General features: G+C 38.2%; 1 pseudogene; it reads left to right on the forward strand.

Moving 5' to 3' along the window:
- The window catches only part of LOC102467886 (isoleucine--tRNA ligase, cytoplasmic-like), a 67,219-nt pseudogene that overhangs the window by 40,861 nt on the left and 7,965 nt on the right, over positions 1 to 18,393 (forward strand).

Raw genomic sequence — 18,393 nt, forward strand, 5'->3', positions numbered from 1 at the left:
TCTTTCCCTCCCTCACAGAGGAGGTATGCCCGCCTTCTCTGCCTCCTCCTCTCTCTCTCTCCCCTCTGTCTGAATTAAGGCCCTCTGGCCTCATCTTTACATGGCTTATGATGTGTTTGACACTCACTGATGCCTGACTAGGCTGTAGCTCGTGGAATAAGTAGTGTAAGGCATGAGCTTTCCTGACAGATTAGAAGGTGCTTTGTAACAAGGGGAAAATCAAATCAAATGCTTGTCACAGGGAATTCTGAGCTATGTTGGAAGGAAGAAAGGGCATAAGAGAAAGGGATAGCTGAGAGAAGGTGAAAAAGCAGTCTAATAAATAGGAGGCAAACACCAGAAAAACAGCATCAATTGGGGAGACAATAGAGACTGCTTTAGGAGTTGTAAACATAGAACAGGGAAATGGTTAAACACACACACACACACACACACAAAATGTTACCCGTAAATGGAAATTTATATAGTCATTAAAAATGTTGGTTATAAAAATTATAATAATATAAAAATGTTTATTGGATTGCTCATTAGGAGAGTCATAAAAAGTTAGAAAGGCAGTGTGAGTACAGCTAAGTAGAATGTATGCATAGAGAAAAGGATGACTTGGGACCAGCAGATGGTGTAATGGTTATGTTGCTGGACTCCCTCATAGTTGAGCACGGTTCAAGTCCCAGACCTGGTGGCTTAAAACTTATACTGGACATGTATGCATGTGTGCCCAAAGTGCTGAGAGGAGAATGCAGAAGAAGGGATTGGGATGTGGCCATCTCCCCTGGGGGTGATTTCTCACTTTCGGTCTGTCTTTCTGGCAAGTACATGTGTATTATAGCAGAAATCTCTCTTAAAAAATGAGTTAAAGGGAACCAGCAGTTAGTGTAATGGCTATGTCGCTGGACTCCCACGTAGTCGACCGCGGTTCGTGTCCCGGACCCGGTAGCTTAAAACTCACGCCGGGTGCGTGTGTGTGCATGCCCAAGATCCCGAGAGGAGAATGGAGGAGAGGGGATTGCGGCGTGACCATCCCCCCTGAGGGGTGATTTCTCGCTTTCTGTCTCTATGTCTCTCTCTGTCTGTCTGGCGAGCGCACGCGCCCTACAGTGAAAATCTCTCAAAAAAAAAATGAGTTAAAAAAGAGAGAGAGAGAGAGAAAAGGGTACCTCTATACCAAGAAATTAAATCTAGATATTGTTTAGGGTGGGGCTCCATATACAGTACCTGTTAAAATTTTCCCATATTTTCCACATTTTATTTAAAGCACAAGTCACCTAATTCTCTTGGAAAAAAAATTTAAAAAGCAGCAGCCATGCTTATTTTTCAAAAGGAAGAAGTCTAAGCAAGTTTCAGGCCCTAGAGGAAAAGATTCAGACTACAAAGGCATGCAGAAATACAATCGAGTGTGTTAGGTATCCTAAGTCTTCAGTATAATGAAAATAGAACCAAAGAAAAAGCCAAGATTAATGAGAAGGGCAAAGATGCAGTGGAGGTTTCTAACAATAAAGCTAGAAAAGCTAATGAAGTAAGTTAGATGTAATTTATATATTATATATAAAAACCAGAGAGAAAGACCTCTTTTGATGTCAGGAATATATGTACACATTTTATTATTTTTTTTATTTATTTATCTTTTAGAGAGAGATTTTTGCTATCGGGGGTGTGGTTCTCCAGAGATACAGAGAGAGAAAAAGAAACAGAAAGTGAGGAATCGCACCCAGGGGCGGATGACCACTCTGCAATCCATTCTCCTCCATTCTCCTCTTGAGATTTTTGGGCATGCACGCGCATGTGGCCAGCATGAGTTTTATATCACCAGGTTTGGGATTCCAACTGCGGTTGACTATGTGGGAGTCCAAAAACGTAACCATTACACCATCTGCTAGTCCCTACATACACATTTTAAAAGATAATTTTCCCTTAACTTTTATTTTTATTGTAAAAGGTCAGAGGTGGTTTATAAACATGGGAGAACACTGGAATATATTGAGAAGAGCTTAGGAAACAATTTGGAGCAGGAAATTGTATGAATTGTATACAGTCATGCATTGTCTGATGGCGAGGTTGTGTTCTGAGGAATGCATCCTTAGATGACTATTTTGTTGTGTGAACATCACAAATTAACTTACACAAACTCAGGTGGCTTGGCCTTCTTCATACCCAAGCTGTATGATATAACAGCCATTGTCCTTTTGTCCTATATGAGGCTCTTCAATGACTAAAATGTTATGTGGTACCTGACTATACGTGACTATATGCTCTAAAAAATAATTAAACTATGAGACACATACCTATGAGTAGGGTATACCCAGAGATAATGGTAAATACTAAAGCAATAGAAGCATGAAAACAACTTACGAAAAATATAAATTAAAACTATAAAGTTGTATGTTAACACTGCTGACAATCCTGTGACCTTAAATGTGCATATACAGAGAGATAAATCATTATGCCAAGGAGTGTGAAACTTTAAATACTTTTCAGAACAATTGTTTAATATTTAACAGTTTCATTTTATAAGAAAGATGGATGATGTATAGTACAAATGCATGCAAGCATTTTGTCTTAAATTATTTGCAAACTAGAATACCAAAGGGATCCATCCAAAGAGTTTGTTCTGGAGGCCTTTGGGATCATTTTGAGAACTCTTTAGTTGAAGGACAGTGAGGGCTGAGGTAGGGATCATAGGCCTCAGATTAGAGGATCTGGCAAATCACTTGAAGAGATTTCCTCTGTTAGAAGCACAGGGAAAGGCTGACAAGACCTTGGCTAGGTTGCCCGTGGTGATGCAAGTCTATTGCGCTGCTCCACAATGCAGGAGCCGTATGGAAGATGGAGGTCCAGTTTCCTCCTGGACTTGGGCATGCTGGGCACTTGTGCTTATGTAATCTTGGCTGACTTGGAAGACTTGGGAGTCAGGGGTGGGGGGATTGCCGAACCCTGCTGAGGGTGTCTGTCTTTCTCTCTCTCTCAAGAAAGAAATAGGCTTCAATAAGAAAGAACTTGTGTATACCAAGCATCTTCTAAGTACTAAAGTACAGTGGTTTCCATATATTAAAAATTTTGTTTTCTGCCTTTTAAAAAAAAATTCTATAGGGTATGTCTTTTCACTGGAGAGAGACAGACAGGGAGAGGACGAATGAGAAAGCAGGCCCCTATCATGGGCATGGTCATCCTGCAGTCCCCTCTCCTTTGTTTCTCCATCCTCTTAAAATTTTGGGTACACACATGTATCCAGCATGCTTTTCAAGACCCCAGGTCTAGAACGCAACATGCAGTCAGCCATGTGGAATCCAGCTGCCTTCATCATCACAACTGGCCTGTTTTCTGCTGTTTTAGTTACCAGTGGCCGACTATGGTATGAAAATATTAACTGAAAAATTTCAGAAGTAAACAATTCACACATTTTGAATTACAGGCCATTCTGAGTAACAGGATGAAATCTCAAGATGTGAATCATCTCTTTGTCCAGTGTATCCATGCAGTACACATTACCCGTCAGTGAGTCTTGGAAAAGCCATCTCGGTTATCCGATAACCTGTCCTGACATCACAGTGCTTGTATTAACGTAACCGTTATTTCACCTAGTTCTGGCGCTAAAGCACAAGAATGGTGATGCTGTTGACTTAGATATGCCAGAGAGAAACGGCAAAGTGCTTCATTTATGGAAAAAGGTGAAAGCTCTCGACTTTATCAAGAAAAAACCTTGTACACGGGAGATGCTAAGATCTACGGTAAAAGCAAATATTCTAGTCATGAAATTGCAAAGAAGAAAAAAGAAACGTGTGCTTGTTTTGCCGTCTCACCTTAAACTGCAAAAGTTACTGCTACCGTGTGTGATAAGTACCTAGTAAAGATGGAAAACACATTAAATTTGTGGGTGGAAGACATAAACAGAAAACATGTTTCAGTTGACAGCAACGTGCTATGCCAGAAAGCACTGAGTCCTCTATGAAGACTTCAGCAAGGTAATGAGTGACACCACACCATTTTCTGCAAGTTAGTGATGGCTACACAGATTCAGGAATAGGTCTGGACTGAAAATATAAAAATTACTGAAGAGACTGCATCTTTCTATGAAGAAGCTGCTGCCACATGTCTGGCAGAGTTGAAGAAGTTGACTAAGGAGAAAGAATATCATCCACAGTAAGTCTGTACTCACAATGAAACTGGGATTCTTCTGGCAGAAGAAACCCAATAGAATGTACTTTAATAAAAGTACAGAGGGGACCAGCAGTTAGCGTAATGGCTATGTTGCTGGACTCCCACGTAGTCAACTGTGGTTCGCGTCCCGGACCCGGTGGCTTAAAACTCACGCCGGGCACATGTGCATGCATGCCCAAGATACCGAAAGGAGAATGGAAGAGAAGGGATTGTGGGTGGTCATCCCCCCTGGGGGGTGATTTCTAGCTTTCTGTCTCTCTTTCTCTTTCTGTCTGGTGAGCGCACGCACCCTATAGCAAAAGCCTCTCCAAAAAATAAAAAAATAAAAAAAAATAAAAGTACAGAGGAGGCATCAGGGCAAAGGACATGGAGGGACAGATAAACTCTGGTGTTACATGGCAATATTGCAGGGCATATGAACACAGCAAAGAACCCTGTACTCTCAAAAACAAAAATAAAAATGATCTACCTGTGTTCTGTCAGTATAATCAGAAAGCATGGATGGAATTTTTACTTATGGAATTTTTCCACCAATGGTTTATCCCAGAAATGATAAACTTCTTGAAAGAGGAAGGGTGGGAATTTAAAGTCCTATTAATAATAGACAATGAACTTGGGCATCCTGATCTGTTTGTTATGAAAATAAAAATGTCAGAGTATTGTTACCTACCAATAAAATGCCACAGCTCCAATCTCTTGACAAGGACATTATTCCGTGTGTCAAGGCCACATACACCCACACGGTATTTGATGGCATTTGATCAGCAATTGATGCAGACCTACATCTGGACAATGCAGTGCTGGAAATTATTCACTATTGGTGATGCAGTAACAGTCGTCAAATCTGCAATGGATGAATTAACCCTCCCAAAAAAGAAATGACTGATGGAAGAATTTATGAAATTAAAGCCATGAATAATTTAAGTCTTTATTTTATCCATGATAGAGAGCACAAGACCTCATATAAGAGAAAGGGAGAGAGAGCTGTGCCTTTGACAGAGTCTTATCCCAATCCCCATTCTCTAGCCCTCCAGCTTGCCAGGATATTGGGCACAGGCAAACATACCCTGTGTGTTTTCAGACTGACTAGGAGTTCTGAACCTGCAGTGGGTCATGTGGCTTTCAGTAACTGCAGCTCAGTTTGCTACTGAAAGAACCACCAGGCTGGGTCAGTTGTAAATGGTGTTAAACGCCTCTGAAGGATTGATGGAAAAGTTAGAAAATCCTTCCAACGAAAAATGCTGGTGAAGAAGGAGTTCTCATTCTGTTTGATAAAGAAATGGAAGTATATACGAAGACAATCAAAAAGTATTATCAAATGAGGAAACGAAAGACCTTGTTAAGCCATTTAGATGGGAAGATGAAGCAGAACTAACAATGTGAACAGGACCAAAATTTACCAACAATTTTTGAACTGAAAAGACATTAAAGAACTAAATTATGGAATATGATCCTCAGATGGATATAGCATTAAAATCACCTATGTGATAGCCCAAGAATTTCAAGCTCACCAGCAACAGTTTGATAAGTTAAAAAAGAGACAAGTCAAACATATCTTTGACTTGATGAATGTGCCCTGCATGCCTGCTGGGAAAATCTGTGTTGTAAACTGAAGGATGTACAATAATTCACCATAAATAAAAATAATAATAATAATAATAATAAAAAGATTTCTAATTATAATACTCTTCCAAAAGGTTTTCATAAAAGAAACAAACAAAAAAGCATTTTAACTATTGCAAATTTTCAGTTATCAACAACATTTACTCCTGACTCCCAACCATCAATAGCATCATTGTGTGATGATTCAGGACCACTCAAAGCAGGTAATCTTCCTTCTGGCATAGCATTAGATTAGTGGTAACTGGGTGTGTGTCACAATGCCTATGTCTTTTAGTTCACTTCATTTCACCACATAATAATTTTATCATCTCACATATCATAAGAGGGGTGAGGACAATACAATAAGACGTTCTGAGAGATACCACATTCACATAACTTTTATTACAGAATATTATCATTGTTTTAATTTTGTTTTGTTTTCATGAAGTGTCTTGCAGTGTTGTGCTGTTTCTCCTTTCTCAGTAGGGTCTATAAGCATGCACCACCACTCCTAGCTCTTTTTTATAATAGATGGGATCTCACTGTATTCTTCAGAGCAGCTTCAAGCTCACAACCTTCCTGCCTCAGCCTCTCTGAGTGGCTGGAATTGCAGGTGTACACCAAGCCTTTAGATTAGACCAGGAATCAAAACCAGGCCTTCCATGCTGTCCCAGCCTGTGGAGCACAGCAGCTTAGAAGAGTATGCCATCACAGCTGGCTGTAATTCTTTTAATTTAGTATTAGTTATTGTTGGTAATCTCTGACTGTGCCTACTTTATAAATTAAACTTTATCATAGATGTGCATGTATTGGAAAAAAATAGTATATTCGGTGTTGTGTACTACCAGTGATGTCAGGCATCCCCTGGGAGATTGTAACATGGGGAAGGGAGGATGCCTATATGTCCTAACTGAATCTTATTGAGTTAGATTTAATTGTATTCATTGTTCATGACTAGCTCCCATGCTTATTTTAAACACTTCTTTTGAATGTTCTTTTAGCGCTATTGGGTGTTGTCCTCCCAACTGAAGAATTATTTAGTATTCACTTAACACATCAATGGCTTCTCGTGGCCCTTAGAATGAAATCAGCCTTCATACCCACCAGCCCATGAATTCCACCTGACGTGGTTCTGGTTGCCTTCCTGATTCATCTGTACTCCCTCTGTCTGGCTCACTCTGTCAAAGTTGTCTCCTGCTTCAGGTCTTTGCTCTTGTTCTTGCAAGTCTTATTTCATCTGGTTCTTCAAGGCTGGCTTTCCATCCTCCAGCTGTCTGATTAAATGTCACCTCTTCATAGAGACTTTACTGTTACTGTTTCTAAAGTATGCCTCCGCTCCTATCCATCCACCCCCCAATATCCCCAAGGTTCCACTCTGCTTATTCCCTGTTCAACACTTATAATAGTACTTATTTTATTTATCACTTATTTATTTATTTAATTTACTTTCTATTTCATGAGAATATAATTTATTTGAAGGTAGGGATGTTGTTAACTATTTTATGTGCCATGCCTAGCATAGTGCCTGACATGTAGTAGGTGTTCAATATTTATTTGTGAAGTAAGTGACTTATTTACTGACTGCTATTTTTTTTTAGAGGTTTTGCTATAGGGTGCATGCGCTTGCCAGAAAGACAGAGAGGGACAGAGAGACAGAAAGTGAGAAATCACCCCCGAGGGGGGATGGCCATGCCACAATCCCTTCTCCTCCATTCTCCTCTCAGGATCCTGGGCGTGCATGCACACGTATCCGGCATGAGTTTAAGCCACTGGGTCTGGAACTCAAACTGTGGTTGACTACATGGGAGTCCAGCGACATAGCCATTATGCTAACTGCTGGTCCCCTGACTGCTACATTAAAAGAACAAAATATTCCCCTTCCCTTTAATCTCATGAACAGTTTCTTAGACACAATTATATTATAAAACACCACAAACTTATTGAAACCCTAAATATGTCATCTTTTTTTGTTTTTAAGTTACTTAAATTTGTACTGGCTATTTGAGATCCAATCTAAGACAGGATGACAGCTTTAGGTCACCTAGACCTATGTTCAAATCCTGTGCTAGGTGAGCATCTTTGAGTTGGATACTAAATCATCTGATACCATTTATCAGTACATAATGGGTCTTTAGTAAGTAAGCTAGCATTTTAATAACTTTTTAACTATATGACCAATATTAGTATTTTGTTATAGTTTATATGTTAAAGTGCTTCTGGTAATGGTCAATATAACTAGTTTATGGGGGATCGCTTTTATTTATATAAACTTGGTGTGGATTATGGTTAAATTTTATTATAATAATCATATGAAATCCACTACACAAATACCAAAGTGTAAACTCCATGAATCTCACTGAGTCTGTTAATAAATCATTCCCATGGTACAATACCCAACAACATCATCCAACTTTAGAATGGGAAAACAGAAAAATAAGACAACTTACTCTGAAAGGAACTTAAATGCTATATCTCAGGAGACAAGAAATCTAAAAATTTTAAGATAATAAAATATTGTATTTATTTTATATTTTTTATTACTGGAAGGTGCATACACTCACTGAGAGAGAGAGCAAGAGTGAGAGCGAGCATCTCCCAATGAGGCATGGTTATGTCTAAATCCTTTTTCCTCCATTTTTCCATTCTGTCTGGATTTTGTGGCATTTACACACATGCTGGAGCCAGGACTCAAACCACAATAGGCCATGTGGAATTCTGCTCCCAAACCAGAGCACTTACTCATCATGCTACAGAGCCATACCTTCAATATCAGATCTACTAGGCCAGAGGGCCTAATTTAGGCCCAGTTCATACCCAAACAGAAAAGGCAAAATTTCCCTCTCATATTATGGAGTAAGAAAAGGAAATATGGGAGGTAGGCTGAGGCCCAAACATTGTAGTTACTCTTGCAAGAACACATTATCACATAGTATTTGTTTGAATTTGGTAGACACCACTTATAGATACATGACAGGATTTGTGTGAATGCAAAAGTACTAACTTTAAATTTCTAGAATGTATGTATTATGAACTAAATATTTTTGTCTTTCCCAAATTCGTATGTTGAAACCTTAATCCTAATGTGATGGTATTTTGAGTTGAGAGTGTTGGGAGGTAGTCAAGTTTAGATGAGGTGATGAACATAGAGAATGGAAATATTATTGCCCTTATAAGAAGAGATATGAGAAAGTTTGCTTCCTAAGTCTGCTTTCTGCCATGTCAGATATACAATGAACGGGTGGTTATTTGCAAATCTACAAGTAGACCTAATCAGACACTAGGTTTGTTGGAGCTTTAATCTTAGACTTTCTAGACTCCAGAATCATGAGAAACAAATGTTTGTCATTTAAGCCTTCTGGTTAATGGTATATCAAAAGTAATGGATAAACCAAAATCCAACCTTAAACTTGTGGCCATCTAAAAAAAGAAAGAAAAAAAATGAAATAATGACTGATCATTTTTGTGTAGCTGTTGGTGGCTCTGTCATATGATCTTACATGGTTGCTCTTTTATCTTTGTGATGGCCATCTGTAGTTGATTATAATTGGTTTATGCAAGGTAGCATGACAGTCAGGACAGACTATAGTATGCTTTGCTAACAAGCAATCCCCAAACCTCAGCAGTTTCAACAACAGACTTATTTCTTGCTCACAATACATATCTACAGTGGGTCTGCTGGGTGCCCTGCTCCTACAATGTCATCATCATCACTTTGAAGCCTAGGCTGTCAGAGCAGTTGTCATAGTGAGGGAACAATTAGAACATGGTGAATCATGCACTATTAACATTTTCACAGGAGTGACTCACATCTGTTTCCTTCACTGACCATGATAAGTGATAAGTCAAGCCTGCCTTTAAGGTGGCAGAAAAGTAAAATATTCCTGTCGGGAGAGGGACCAGATATGGAAACATCTCAATTTAGTAATATAGTCTACCAAGTACTTAAGTAGAAGTTAGAAATTCTGACTCCTGAGTTTGATTATTAAACTACTACATGCATGCATATTTATGATGTGTGTGTATGTGTATGTGTGAGTGTGCTTATGTTTGGATATAATTCATATATATTACCACAAGAACACCATTTTGGTTCTGTCTTCTTTTTATATATCTGTATTTTAAATATTTTCAACAATGAGACATTTCATACTCTTTCTTAAGTCTTTTGAAAATATATTTTGTTGTTTTAAAAAACAAGTTGAATATTTGAACCCAAAGTCTAATCTCCACTTTGGTTAGTCTAATAACAAAATTTATGGGCTATCTCGTCCTTTGCTATACTGTCACCCATGTGAATCAAATCAGTTCTTAATATAACTAGCCATCTTTGAAAGGAGGGCCTTTCCTTACCCAGGGCAAGCAATACTTTTATATGGTTGGTTTGAACCATCTCTTCACACAGTTTAAGCAATGAGCTCTGGGGAACCATACTAATGGTTGCTTGGGTTGGTGCTTTCATAACACATTGGAGCAACCAAAGAAGTGTAATGAGGAGGAGTAAATAGGACAACTGCAAAGTGCTCTCTGGAGAAAGGTGCTCACATAAATGAAAAGTGCTGCCATGTTACTCACCCTCATTGCAATCTTGAGATTGCAGTCTCAAGGTTCTTCCTGAGCTGTGCTCAGTGGAATGAATTTTGGAAATGCAATTTACCTTAACCACCTTTTACTTATCTGTTGATGACAAACTGGGCTCTTGACAAATTTTCTCCCATGTGATTCACTGTATGCCAATTGACTGGCTAGGTTTGAAGCACTTTAGTAAAGAAAGTGTTTATTACTGGAACTCATGCCAACTCACTTTCATAATGATGTTCTATGATAATGCAGGTAGAGAGAAAAGGTCTGTGACAGCTAGGGGATATATAGGAAGTACTAGAGATGCAATATGTTTCTACTCTGCTCCCTTATATTTGTACTGCATAGGTACAGTACAGCAATAAAAAATAGTGGAAGCTGGTAAGAGGGACCAGCAGTTGACATAATGGCTATGTTGCTGGACTCCCATGACCGCTGTTCGAGTCCCAGACCCAGTGGCTGAAACTTACACCAAGCACTGTCCGTGAGTGCCCAAGATCCCAAGAGGAGAGTGGAGGAGGAGAAATTTTGGCATGGTCATCCCCCCTGGAGGGTGATTTCTCACTTTGTCTCTCTCTCTCTCTCTCTGTCTTTCTGGTGAGTGCATGCACACTATAAAAAAAAACCTCTCAAGAAAAAAAAAAAAAGCTGATGAGAAAAAATGATACAAAGGGAAATAAGTAAAAATGTCAGAGGAAGACAGTATATGGTTGGTCCACCGAATATGTGTTTGGTAGGATACACTTTGGGCTGTAGGAATTGGGTGTCAATCGGGGGAGAAAAACAACCATTTCACAATACATAGTGAACAGAGCAAAAAAACAGAAACAAAAACAGTAAAAAGTGTTTGGAATTCAGATTATTTCTGGTATAGAAACACTAAAAACTGTCCTTCTGTATTATCTTAAACATGGAGTGCATATGGTGGTTTTAAGTGCCTGTCCAACTGCTTAGGTCTGAAAACAAGCTCTGTGATCAATTCTCTGTGTTATTTTGGGCAAGGCTACTTGAACTCCTTTGGGCCCCCTTTCTCATCACTAATTGGTAACAACAGTGCTTGCCCTATAAGGTTGTTTTGAAATATATCTTTGACAATCTGTAATAGGGATTCGGCATTGTGCCTATTCATAGAACTAACTAAAATTTAGGGAGTCTTTATCTTAAAAGCAAGTAAAATTTTCCCCATTAATTACAGCAATGAGTTTTCTTTTTTGGAGAGGTTTCTGCTACAGGGCACATGTGCTCGCCAGACGGACAGAGACAGAGAGACAGAAAGTGAGAAATCACCCTCCAGGGGGGATGGCCACGCCACAATCCCTTCTCCTTCCTTCTCCTCTTGGGATCCTGGGCACGCACGCACACGTGCCCAGCATGAGTTTAAGTCACCAGGTCCGAGACTTGAACCACGGTTGACTACATGAGAGTCCAGCGACATAGCCATTACGCTAACTGCTGGTCTCCCAACAATGAGTTTTAATGTACATATAAAGAAGTAGAGAAAATTAAGAAGGATTTCAGGTTAGTAATTTAGTTCTACAGACTAGCAGGTAAAACCGGCAAAGTTATAAGGATTGAGGTAGATATTTTGAGGATATAAACTAGGAATACAGTTAGAAATAGTTAAAGCAGTATTTACTGAGTATGTGCCATAGGAGTTGGCATGGAATGGAAAATCTAGGTTAATAAATTAAAGACTTTTTTTTGTGTGTCTGTGCTTCATGAATTCTCGAAGTTTTTGTGCACTGTTGTGTATTCTGAATCTCTAGGGGTGGAAGGAGAGAATATAACAGCCAAATGTGGTTTATTAAAGAATAATTTCTTCCTTGTATGTTGTGTAAAATTTTTGTCCCAAAAGATGTATTTACAAAATGCTGATTGGGGCCAGCAGGTGGCATAGTGGTTTTGGCACTGGAGTACCTCATGGTCAACTACGGTTCAAATCCCAGACCTGGCAGCTTAAAATTCATGCTGGGCACATATGCGTGCCCAAAATCCTGAGAGGAGAACGAGGAGAAAGGATTGCATCATGGGCATTCCCCCTGGGTGCTGATTTCTCACTTTTTTTTTCTCTCCATCTCTCTCTGTTTCTCTGAAATTGCATGTACCATATAGCAAACATTTCTCTAAAAAAAAGAAAATGCTGATTAAAGGACATGACAGATTTACCATTCCTTCAGCAACTGGTCATAGATACTGTTTTTATCGACTGAGTTTTTGAATTTGAATTTAAGAGTTGGTACACTGCTCTAGTTGGACTCCAGTTAAACATTTTAATACTCAATCATTTGGAATAAAGGATTGACATTCTCCTGTATGCATTAAAGGAACTGAGGAAGGTGTATCATTGACCAGTCTATTTCTTTTTAAACCAACAAACTGGTTTAGTTTGAGTATATAAGTCTTTTTTTCTGGGATTTTGGTAGAATCTTATGAATTTGATGGGGTCTTATTAACCTACGTAGATTCTGCCCTTTGTCTCATTTTGTTTCTCATCATCTTTAATTGATTTGACTAATAACAGGAACAGGCAAATGCTGAATTCCTTGTAGAACGCTAAGGTACCATGATTGGCTCCAAGTTCTTGTTACTCCAATATATATATATTTATTACATCAATACATTTATATCATTTATATGCATGCTAATTGTAAAAAGTCTCAAATTCAGAAGTATACAAGGAAAAAATGGAACATTTCCCCTTCTTCCTTATGGAGCCTTATATATCTAATTAATAAAACGAATATATACAAGTATATCTTTTATAAACACACACACACACACACACACACATATATATAATGGGTATATGATATATATGATATATATAATGACTATACACACACATATACATACAATTATATATGTATTAATAGTATGGCTATATATAGGGATTGGCAGATTGCACGGTGGTTGAGATGCTGGGCTCCCACATGGCTGATTGCCAGTTGAGTCTTGGAGCTGGTAACTTGCTTTCTCACTTTCCCTCTTTCTCTCTCTCTCTGTCTCTCTTTGGTCAAATTAAAATAATAATAAAAATAATTAAATAAAATAATTCTTTCTGAAAAATAATGACTATATGTATATGTGTGTTTATATATATATATATATATATAAAACACAAATTACATAATATATATTTTACACTTGACTTTTTTCTCTTAAAATATTTCTTGATTATTTTTCTTCATCTTTGTTACATATCTGTATGTGTGTGTGTATATGTGTATATATATATATATAGAGAGAGAGAGTGTATATACATATATACTTTTTTTAAAACTACATAAATTTTAATATTAGATGTCATATTGTAAAAAAAAGGATAATCAAAATGTCATTTCATAAAGAAATATTTGTGAAAAGAAGCCTGAAATGAAAACTCTGGACAGAGTATCTGGGGATCTTACAGAAAATAGGAGCCAGTAGCTTCTAGGATGGGAGAAAGCACACAGTAGCAGAGAGTCAGGTCAATTTTGGCAGTCAGGGGCATGATGAAATAGTGCTTGTTATGAGGCATGTTGATGTTTTTAATGCTCTGAGGTGCATTATTTCAAATAAACACAGTTACAAATTGTAAAATGATGGCCATCAAATTCACTCTCAGTTTTTTGTTTGTTTCTTGTTTGTTTTTTTTGAATACTCTCAATTTTTAAAAGCTTCTGAAAGTTACACATTTGTATGCTCTTTGGAAATCAGTTATCTTGTCAGTCTTTTCTGCACTAGAGATTTCAGCTCAGAGAATCTTCTGGGAAGCATCTCACCCCTTCCTAGACCAATGAGTCCCTTGAGGTGTACAGGATGTTTATGAACATCTTGTGAGTTCATGCTTTGGGACAGTAATACACTTAAATTTTTCTGTCATTTCACCTGGCCTAACCATCAGGAGATTTCATCCTCCCTGGTGCTCTATTTGTGGCCAATCCTGTTTTCTGCTTCTCCGGCATCTCCCCATAACACACTGCCTGTCAACTCTGATGTGCATTAACAAAGGCAATGACTTAGATGTGGCTTGTCATGTTTGAAGAGGTGCATGACACTCTACAGCTACCTCTCACTGGAGAAAAGGATGACTTTTGTGCATGCCAGCTAATTGGTGTCGAATCACATCACCTTGCACTGCAGTGACAAGCACAAATCAGAGTGGCAAAGGGTTGTGCCAGTCTCGTCATCATCCAGGTCCAGCTGGTGTTTCAAAGTTGCTATAATTTAGCATCTAGGACCCTGACACCCTGGCCACAGAACCAAATCAAATTGTACTTTAAATTGCCTTCATCTTCAGGTTAAACAAATTTCAGGGACTCAAATAACTGAGTCCTTGTAATTACTACAGATGACAAGATTGCCTTCCTCTTTTTGGAACTCAACCCTAGGAAAAATTTTGCCAAATATAGAACTTGAAACAAAGGTTAATTAAGGAACAGGTTAACAAAGGAGCAGCTCTGCTTATGCTCTCACTGAGTCCTCTTCCACTGCTGTTTTTCATAGGAGCCTTGATCTACATGCACTTAAGTTACTCATGTCTTAAACTTACAAGAAAAGAGGATGAATGATTCACTTTGAATGCAGCTTCTTTGTTTCTGATATTTCCTTTCAAAGTTCTGTGAAATTTCCCCTTAGAACTCTTAGAAAATGTGATTTCTTATTTAAAAAGGAAGGAACAAGAATATAGGCAGGTGTTTTTCAAGAGACAAAGAGGTTCTACTTAAATCTTCAGAGCATCATGCCAGAAGCCTTCACTAGCACTTCTTTCTGCAGGAACACTCTTTTTCCAGCTTTCTTAGCTTCTGCTCATGCTGTACATCTAAGTTCAAATATTCTTCACCGTCTCCACTCTACCTATAGTTCCTTCTTTTACCATTCACCACAACATTCAGGTTTGTTTCATGTTTGTTTGCTTGTTTTTTTAACATGAATCCCAATCTATAATTATTTTTGTTTGATAATTATTCTAATTGAAAACGATCTATTTTCTCCACTGAAATGCAAACTTTCTAAGAAGCCAGATATTTTGCCTGTATTGTTTGTCTGTTAAGTTGTGAGTGGAAAATGGCCAATCAAGGAGCAGAGCTGCTCTTTTTATTGTCTGTACATTTGCCACGCCTTATCTATTGAGCCATCAGAAAAATCATGACTTTTTTTTATGTTTTTCTATGCAAAAATGCATCATGACTTTTCCAATGACCCAATATAACAGAAAAAAAAGTCAACTGTGGGTCTAAGAGATGAAACACTTTCCAAGGGAGGATTGGGTAGCCAGTGTAGGCATGTGGGGCATGAGGACAGGGAGAGGAAAAACACCAAAACCAAAACAAAACAAAAATAGTTCTGCTCTCCCCAAGAAGCAGATTCCAACTTCTGTTCTAATTTCACTGTCGACATTCAGCTTGCTGCATGGCCTCCTGTGTCCGGATGGCTGCCAGTTTTAAACACCCGCTTAATTAATTTAGTCAGAGATTTACAAGAAGAAAAATGAAAAAGTACTAAGCCAAGTGCTTAACTTTAATTCAAAATGAATTACCTGCTTTCTTTTCTTTTTTAGTGCAAAGCTCCTTAAGCTTCACAGAAGCATTGACAGCTTTTTTTCAAAGATACATCTTAATATGTGGTTATTTCCATATAGCTTTTAGAAGCCGCTGTTCTTTTACTGTGAACCTGAGAAGTTGCAGGAGGGCAATTTGTTTCATTTTGTTTTGTACCTGCTGTGGGAGATACCAATATGCCAATGGAATATTGTGGAACAAGAATTTTAGAGTTGAGGCAGCAGTTATGAATTCTGTCTTTGTATGTGAGAAAGGATTCAGATTAAAGCACATGGTGGCCACCTACGGTTGGTCCGAAAGATTAGGCTTGGTTCACTTTGCAATGTTTGGGACATACTTTGTGACATATATAAGATTCACTTAAGAAACTTGTAAAATACGGATTGTTGGATCCCACCCAAGGGATTCAGATATCTCAGAAGAAAGGTCTAGAGATTTTTATCTTTCAATATCTCAGGTCATCTGATGCACTTTAGGAACACTCTTTTGGGTCATCAGAGAGGCAGAGTCTATATATTCTTCCCCTCATTCTACTCCAAGCTGAATCTTCCAGAAACAGCTGGATGAATAACCCTAGTCATAGACAAGCCACTAGAGAGGATTGTCCCACTCATGTCTTATAAAAGCAGGTGAGAGAGCAACCACAAGCAAAGAAAGTCGCTGAAAAGATCTGCTCCCACACCTTGTGAGAACTGTTGAGAAAATAACCCTAACCACAACCACTATCACACAGCAACCCCCATGTCTTGTGGGAGTAGTTAGGAAAGAAGTCTTACCCATAGCAGAGCTACTAGAGAGGCCTCACCAACCTGCATCCCATGAGAGCAGTGAGATTTGTTACCTTTCCCACAATTGCACGGCACTGAACAACCTTCACCCCCATATCCTTTGGGAACAACTAGGAAACAGAGTCCACTTATGGTAATGAAATATTGAGTGGTCCTTCTCCCTAACATCGCTCAGGGGCAGTCAGATTAATGACATTGTCCATAGTTGCCCACCACATCAAGTAGTCCCTGACCGCAAGTCCCATGGTAGCACTTAGTCAACAACTTTGTCCTCAACAGTACACCATGGCAGGAGCTTGATCAGTACTGCCAACTCATAGCCCATGGAAATCCACCTCATGCTTCATGTCACACCCAGAAGTGTCAAAGTGACCCTGAATACCCAAGAATGTGTCCTATCTTTAGGAGGTCCAGGAACCAACAAATGGAGCAACTTAAGAAACCTGTGCATTCTAGGCCACTGAGAGTATCACTGATACTGAGTACAGCCAAAAATCTACACACACACAATATCACTGTGCCTATATAGGACCAAACCAATTTCTCCTTATCAACCAATATCCTAGGACCCACATTCAGGAGAGAGTTTTTTCACCAAGAAAGCCATTCTATAAAATTGATAGTAGCAACTGTCTCCCCTGATGCACAAATATCAAGTCAAGGACATGAATCATGAAAAAGCAAGGCAACATGGCACTTCCCAAAAAAACAAAAATTCTCTAGCAATAAAACCCATGAAGCAGGAAATTTACAAGATTTCCCAAAATAAATATAAATTAATGTTCAAAAGAAGTTTAGTGAGATAATAAGAGAATGAAGACAGACGATTTGATAAAATCAGGAAAACTATTTGTAATCTGAATGAGAAATTCAACAAAGAGATAGATACCATAAAGACAGAATAAAATATGCACCACCTCTAAAGAACAATGGAACAGAATGAAGATCCCCAAAATATATCCACATACATACTGGCAAATGATTTTTGACCAAGCTGCCAAAAACATCCACTAGAAGGACAGTCTCTTAAAAAATTGATTATACATTTACAGAAAAATAAAACTAAATTTCTATCTCCTATCATATACAAAAATAAACTCAAAGTGGATTAAAGACTTAAATAGAAGACCAAAAAATATGAAAATGCTAGAAGAAAAAATAGAAACTGCCTCAGGACATTGACCTTTGTAAAGATTTTTTTTGGTTAAGACCTCAAAAATGCACAGAAAAAAATAAACAAATGGGATTGTATCAAATGAAAAAGGTTCTTCCATGCAAAAGAAACAATACACAAAGTGAAGAGATAGCCTTCAGATTGAAAGAAAATACATGCAAATTATTAATTCAAAAAGAGAGTTAGAGTCAGAATACACAAAGAACTAAAAAAATTCAATAGCAAAAAAACAAAACCAAAAAAACAAAAAACAAACAAACAAACAAAAAAACAGGAAAAAAAACATAAAAACAAAAACAAGCAACCAGCAGGTGGTTTGGTGGTTAAGGCACTGCATTACCCTGAGGCTGACAAAGATTTGAGTTATGGACCCACTGCCTTGAAAATCATTCTGGGCACATGTGTGTACATGCTCAAAATCCTAATAGGAGAATGGAAGAGAAAGGGTTGCAGCATGATCACTTCCTCATGAAGGTAATTTCTCACTTTGTCTCTCTCTTTCTGTTTCTCTATGTGCATGCACACATTCAATGGTTAAAAAAAAAAAAAAAAAAAA

The sequence above is a fragment of the Tupaia chinensis genome, unplaced genomic scaffold (assembly GCF_000334495.1).
Source record: "Tupaia chinensis unplaced genomic scaffold, TupChi_1.0 Scaffold144255_1, whole genome shotgun sequence".
NCBI lineage: Eukaryota > Metazoa > Chordata > Mammalia > Scandentia > Tupaiidae > Tupaia > Tupaia belangeri.